Source organism: Mustela nivalis, assembly GCF_964662115.1.
Source record: "Mustela nivalis genome assembly, chromosome: 16".
In the NCBI taxonomy this organism is placed as follows: domain Eukaryota; kingdom Metazoa; phylum Chordata; class Mammalia; order Carnivora; family Mustelidae; genus Mustela; species Mustela nivalis.
The window spans coordinates 40,666,142-40,673,692 of NC_139035.1; the positions used below are offsets into that span (position 1 = coordinate 40,666,142).

The 7,551-nt window shown below is 40.7% G+C and overlaps 1 long non-coding RNA gene across 1 annotated transcript; it reads left to right on the plus strand.

Annotated features, from left to right (window-relative positions):
- Positions 1 to 386: 386 nt before the first annotated feature.
- LOC309849353 lies at positions 387 to 3,074 on the plus strand. Its single transcript, XR_014303669.1, has 2 exons — positions 387 to 678; positions 2,741 to 3,074. It is a non-coding gene; the product is annotated as an uncharacterized lncRNA (long non-coding RNA).
- Positions 3,075 to 7,551: the final 4,477 nt, after the last annotated feature.

Below are 7,551 nucleotides of genomic sequence, written 5' to 3' on the forward strand. Positions count from 1 at the left end.
AAATAAGGTAAAATACAATGAAGGATAAAATATGACTATAATAATAAAGGTTTAAAAAAGATTTTTTTAGAAAAGTATTGTTAAGATAAACTGGTTTAAAAATGTTAAAAGAAGAAAGAGGAAAAGTTAAAAATTAGAATAAGAAAGTAAATACAATTTTGAAAATGTAATTTAACTTTGCAAGACCAAAGGATCATGGGGAGAAAGCCATGAATTCCTTGCATTGCTTTCCCCTATGTCTGGAGTTCCTCTGTTCTCCTTGATCAGTGAGCTTGGTCTTGGCTGGATATTCTTGCTAATCTTCTGGGGGAGGGGCCTGTTGTAGTGATTCTCAAATATCTTTGCCCGAGGCAGAATTGCGCTGCCTTTGCCAGGGGCCAGGTTAAGAAATCTGCTCAAGTTTGCTCTTGGGAGTTTTTATTCCCTGAACGCTTTCCGTAGAGCTCTAGAGCAGGGGAATGAAAATGGTGCCTCCGAGTCTCCAACCCGGAGGAGCCAAGAACTCGGCGCCTGACTCCTAAGTGCATCCTCAGAGAAAAGGGGTCAATCACTCCCATCTGCCTGGTCTCCATCTGCACTCTGGGCTCACCCGGCATATGACTGAGCATTTCTGTCTCTGGCACACAGCCCTGTTTGGAGTCTCCAAACCCAGCACATTTCTGCCTCCAGAGGAGGAAGGTGAGTTTCCCTGGATCTGCCACTTGTGGGGTTCCTGCTCAAAGAGCAGTTGCCCAACTGTGTTGTGGACTGTGGTTTAAGGTAACCTGAGCTGAGAGCTCACTCCTTGGCTCTGTCTCTATAGTTTGCTTCCTGATACCTGGAAGCTCTGCCACACTCAGACACCCCCAGTCTTTCTGAGACCCCATGGGACCTAAGTCTACACTGTCTCTGCAAGGGCTCCACCCCCACTTAGCCTCTGGAGTGATGTCCCTCGGTGGCAGAGGCTTCTAAACATTCTGATTTTGTGCTCTATTGTCCCACCACTTGCTGGGAGCCAGACCCTTCCCCCATGGTCTATCTTCCCATTGCTTCAGATTTACTTCTCCACACGTCCTACCTTTCAGAAAGTGGTCAATTTTCTTTTTCTAGAATTGGTGCTCTTCTCTTTGATCTCCTGTTGATTTGTAGGTGTTTGGAATGGTTTGATAACTATCTAGCTGAACTCCTGTGACCTGATGTCATTTCAGTCCACTACTTCTCTGCCATCTTGATGATGTATATTCTTGAGGAGCATAAACATAAACCCTTGCAAAAAACTTCAGGTTTAAGAGTTTTGCTTATGTTTTAGTTATGTTGTAGTCAATGCTTTAAAAAAAAGAAAAAAAAAAACCACTGGATTTCTACAGAGTTGCCTATAAATTGGGAATGGCACATTTTTATGCCAAGGGTTGATTTCATTTAAACACAAGGTCTGGAGCTAAAGAAAGTAAAATTTTAGAAAAAGAAACCGGAGTGAAAAGAAGGGCCATATGTACCTGAATGTTCATAGAGCAATTCCACAATCGCCAAACTGTGGAAAGAGCTGATATGCCCTTCAACAGATGAATGGATAAAGAATATATGGTCTATATGTACAATGGAATATTACACAGTCATCAAAAGGACGAATACCCAACTTTTTTTTTTTATCAACATAGATGGGACTGGAGGAGATTAGGCTGAGTGAAATAAGTCAAGCAGAGAAAAGTCAATTATCATATGGTTTCACTTCCTTGTGGAGCATAAGAAACAACATGGAGGATATTAGGAGAAGGAAAGGAAAAGTGAATTGGAGGAAATCAAGTGGGAGACAAACCATGAGAGACTGTGGACTCTGAGAAACTGAGGACTGTGGAAACTGAGGTTTTTGGAAGGGGGGTGGGGGGATAGATGAGCCTGGTGGTGGGTATTAAGGAGGGCATGTATTGCATGGAGCTCTGGGTGTGGTGCATAAACAATGAATCTTGCAACACTGAAAAAAACAAGATTAAGATGTTAAAAAAAAAGAATCAGGGGGATGCCTGGGTGGCTCAGTTGGTTGGACAACTGCTTTCAGCAAGGCAGAGGGAGTCCCAGGATGGAGTCCTGCATTGGGCTCCCACCTCCACGGGGAATCTGCTTCTCCCTCTGACCTCCTCGCTCATGCTCTCTCCCACTGCCTCTTTCTCAAATAAATAAATAAAATCTTTAAAAAAAAAAAAAAGAATCAGGAGAGGATGGGAAAAAAGAGATATACATGGAAGGCAATAAAAGGCAAAATTGTTCTATGCCATATAGACCTAAATAGAAGAAGCTGGTGTTTCAGGTGGAATAAATATTTTTAAGTGGAAAAAAAAAAGACACTTGAAACCAAGTGAATTTCTAGTGACCACACACACAAGTGTTTAATTTCTTCAATATTACTTGATCAATTGCGACTTTACAAATATTTCTGGATTAAGATTAGATTTTGAGAAATGGGAAGATGCTACATTTCCTGAGTCCTCGTGAGTGGGATTAATATTCTTTTTTTTTTTTTAAAGATTTTTATTTATTTGTTTGACAGAGATCACAAGTAGGCAGAGAGGCAGGCAGAGAGAGAGGAAGGGAAGCAGGCTCCCCGCTGAGCAAAAAGCCTGATGCAGGGCTCGATCCCAGGACCCCGGGATCATGACCCGAGCCGAAGGCAGAGGCTTAACCCACTGAGCCACCCAGGTGCCCCTATGAGTGAGATTAATATTCTTAAAAAAGAGACTCTACAGAGATCCCTTACCCCTTTCAGGAAATAAGGATACAGCGAGAGGGCACAACCTATGAACCAGGAAGGAGACCCTTACCAGGCACTGAATCTGCTGGCATGATAATAACCTTGGACTTCTCATCCCCAGAACTGTAAGAAAAAATTTCTGTTGTTCATAGTCTACCGGAGTAGACTATGATATTTTGTTATAGCAGCCAGATTGGACTAACACACCATAGCGTCTTACGAGACTGACTCAGGCTCTTCAGATTATGGACGCCATAGTATCTTAAATGGGTTAGACAAGAGAATGTGAAATTGATTTCCTTTTACAATGTCAAAATTGAAAATAAAAAGTATACTAATAATAACTTTACCTAGCCTTACTTATGTTCATCTTACTGGTAGATAGATTTCATGATGATAGAAAAAAAAAAAAGAAGAGACAAAAAAAAAAAAAAAAAAAAGAAATCCCCACAAGTCACCTTTGGTAGATGTTAGGGAACTGTGATATAATGGGAAATATTTGGGGGCAGCTGGGTGGCTCAGTTAGTTAAGCGTCTGACTTTGGCTAGGGTCATGATCTCAGGTCCTGGGAACGAATCCCACATGGGGCTCCCTGCTTAGCTGGGAGTCTGCTTGTCTTGCTCCCTCTGCCTTGCTCCCACTTGTGCACACACACATTCTCTCTCCCATAAATAAATACAATCTTTAAAAAAAAGAAAGAAAGAAAGAAATATGTATTTGGTCTCTGCGCCAGGTTCCTGGCACAGAGCTTCTAAAACCCTAGAAATTTACTAAGCGATAAGAGCAAAAGAAGTATCTTTTGCTATTTATAACAAGTCCTTTTCAGCCACACCTAAATGGATGTTAATGACGTGGCTTTGACAAACCCCCTACCTATGGGATTTAGGAGGACTGGTTGTCAGGGGAACCAACCACTTGATTAGAGGGTCGGAGCATTCAGCACCACCTCCGGCTTCTGGGGATGAGAGAGAGGCTGGAGATGGACTTACTCATCAGTGGCCACTTAATCAAGTCTGCTCACAGAATGCAGCCGCCATTCAAAACCCAAACAACAGGGTTCAGAGCGCTCCTGGGCTGGTGAACACAGCCGAATGCTGGGAATGTGGTGGGTCCGTGGAAGGTGCAGGCTCCCTGCCCATACCTTGGCTTTGCAGCTCTTCCAATTATCTCTTCCTCGGTCACATCCTTTATAAAGAAACTGTACCAGTAAATGCTGCCCCGAGGTCTGTGAGTCATTCCGGCAAACTATCAGACCTTAGAGGAGATTGTGGGAACCCCTGATTTGTAACCAGTTGGTTAGAAGCACAGGTACTGTAACCAAAGGAATGTGAATTCTCTCCTTGGGGAGTCACAGATGGCAACTATACCTGGTGACTTATCGCACAAAGGAAACAGTTGGCCGCAAATAATGAGATCCCTGGGAATAACTCCCGAAGCTGTGACTCTCCAGAGATAGAGGGGTTCCTTTTACTTGGGGTTAGGATGAATCTTTAGATAGGGGAGCCTTGTCATTGTATGTAGAAACAGGCATACGGTTACACCTGAGCCTTAAGGAAACATGCCTGTTACATACATTGTATGTTATGTAAATGAGGTTTGTTCTCCTCTTTGGGCAGAGATTTTTGTACTATAATAAGTTAAAAGAAATTGTAGGTCATTCCGGAGGTCACTCCTGGTCCATCCACACAGGCACGAGGTGGGGGTTAACTCAAACTCATCTGGGAGGTCCGGGCCACTAGAGTCCTTCCTCCTGGCTGTCATTACTGCATGAGGGATAGTTTCACTTTCCGTCATGGGATGTTATGCCCATAGGGTCCTTTCCCTGAGGTAAGAGATAAGGGGGGAAAGAAGAGCTTAAGGAAGAAAGTGGGACAAAGGTTGGTAGGTACGTGAAAGTGAGCAATAAAGGTTGAGTCTTAGGATTTAGCTGGTGACGTACCTGAAATTTACACCGAACATCTGAGTTTGGGGGCAGTCTTGTGGGGCTGAGCCCCCAACCTTTCTGACCTAACTCTGGGTAGTTAGTGACAGAATTTTCCCCCACACATTTGGCCTTGTTGAGAGTAAAGAGAAATTCTAGTATTTTTCTTTTAGAAACCAACTTGTAATTCTAAAAACCTTATAAATAAAGCATCAAACAATTGTCTGTCTTTCCTGTACAAACCATACATGAAGGCAACCGTTAGTTGTTGAAGTTTCCCTTTATAGAGATATTCTAGCCGATAAGTGAAGCCAGCGTAATAGAATTAGAGTATTACCGGTTGGGGACCTCTAATTGAAATAATGGACGTAAGCAAAGATCATCAATGGCTCTTAAAAGCATTAGGTGAAAAACTGACAGAGAACTTGATAGTATTCAGGCTTTGCCTGAATCCACTGATTAATCTTAGCATTACAGAAAGAGACAATCAAATATTTCACGCCTCCTGATGAAAATATACAAATGGTCACAAAGTACTCATGCCAACAAGTTGAACCTAAATCTGACTGAGCCTCCAAGTGTTTCAGTTTACAGCCTGTCCTAAATCTTAGAAATGATGGTTTTGTTAAGTGCCCAGAAAAGGGGAAATCATACAAAGAAAGGGAAAACTCTGAAATCAAGTATCACCTACTTCGCAAATTTACTGACATCCCTGGGCTTTAGACATTTAGTTTTCATTGTTGTTATTGTGGTTTTTAAAGATTTATTTATTTATTTATTTATTTATTTATTTATTTGACAAACAGAGATCAAAAGTAGGCAGAGAGTCAGGCAGACAGAGAGGGGAAAGCAGCCTCTCTGCTGAGCAGAGACCCCTCGATCCTAGGACCCTGAGATCATGATCCGAGCCAAAGGCAGAGGCTCAACCCACTGAGCCATGCAGGTGCCCAAGATATTTAGTTTTTTATAAGGTCAGTTCCAGATCATAAGGTAGTGGAGGTGGACTGTAGCACAGCTTGGACGAAGATGGTGACATTTGTGTTTTTGGTTTGTCCTTGGGTTTTTTTTTTTCCAGTATATTTTAATATGAATGATTGAGAGTTTCAAAACCAAATATTTTAAACCAAACAATGAAACCATTTTGTACTGTTTTTACTTCACAGTAACAAGAGAGCCTCCTGGCCTCCCAGCTTCATATGCCCCAGGAACCCTTTTCAAATGAATGTGAATCTGGAAATCCAAATTAGAGGTGGAAAGACATCAGTCCCTTCCATAGAATCTCTAATAAATAATCATCCACTTTCTCTTTAAACACCTCCAAAAACAGGAACTCTCAGCCACATTTCATATTTGATGTGGTTTGTTGTGAAGTTTTATTATTGTTGCATAAGAACAAGCCTGCCCATCTCCCATGATAGCACTTTAATTCTAGACCAGCTTTCTTATCCCCACTAAGTCAGTGACTCTTACCTGGAGTGTAGTGAATGGGAAAGCAGAATGAGAATGCCCTCCTCTTGGGCAACATCAGCACCTTAAAGCAGGAAAGGCGAGTAGTTTGGTAAAATGTTAAGTAATGTGATGCCCCACTGAGGTTAAAAAGTAATTTCAATGGTTAAAAAGAGAACACATGCTAAAATCCTTTAAAACTTACTGTAGAGCCATTATCTTAAGTCTTTCCCTGGTTAAATATTTCTTGCTCTTTGAAATGTTGGTTATATGTATGTGTATATGTGTATATGTGTATATATATACACATATACACACTGAAGTATATTATTTAAAAATGTATTAAGTAGAATATACTTATTATTAATATAAATATCTATGTGTATGATAAATATATGTTGATATAAAAAAGTAGCCCAGCCCACTTTCCCTTTTAGGATTTGACATGAAAGTTGTACATATCACTTCTACTCACGTCTCATTGGTTAGAGCTTTGTCACATGGCTACACATAGAGCCAGGGAGCTGGGAAATGTAGTGTTTATTCTGGGTAGCCATGTGCCCGGATAAAAACGCCCTTACTCCGGAAAAAGCAGAGGGTGTATAGAAGGAGACTACGGACATTCTATGCTCCAATAACTCTGAACAGAAGCTATTACCATATATCACAATGGCAGGTGTCCTAAACTAAGAGTTTTAGTAAAAAACCCAAATACAAGTAGTATATATGTGATAGACATTTGTTCTTGGCGCCTAACATTCATTCACTCTCCTTGCAATAACAGTTCTGGTTTTTATTTGGACATCCATTCTTCCTCTTAGTCCATGTGGTTCTGTGGGTGTGCGTCCATTCTTGAATCCAGAGGTGAATTGTGACCTAACTAGCCTAGCTAGTTAGGTTATCACATTCCTTAGACAATGATGACTGTTTCAGGGATCATTTCGTCATTTCATTTCAGCCACTAGAAGGGTAGACTATCCTTTAATTCTGCATCCATCTTGCTACATGGAGTCTGATGGTAAAACCATTCTTTTTTTAAAATTTAAGCCCAGGTCCCACCCATGTTTGAAGTCTACTCTACACTGGGTCTTCCAAGCAAAAGATCCAGTAAATCCCCTTCTCCATTTTCATTTTGCTTTCTTTTTATCCTTATACTAGTTTATAGTGGGTTTTCTGTAACTTGAAATAAAAAGAATAAAAAGAATCCTAACTGATACCTTTGAGACTATTTCCAAGTCCCCAAAATTATACAATAAGGAATTAAAAGAATTCTGAAAAAGCAAGTAAGATATCTGACTAATTCATATATTTAAATGGATGAGCTATTATCATATGGCAAACATAGACACAAAACATCATTGTTCTACACTGTAGTTCCAGAATTTGGAAGCACTAGCTTGATTATAGGCTTCAAGAATTCTTTCTCATACAGTATTAAATACTGATATTACTGTGGATT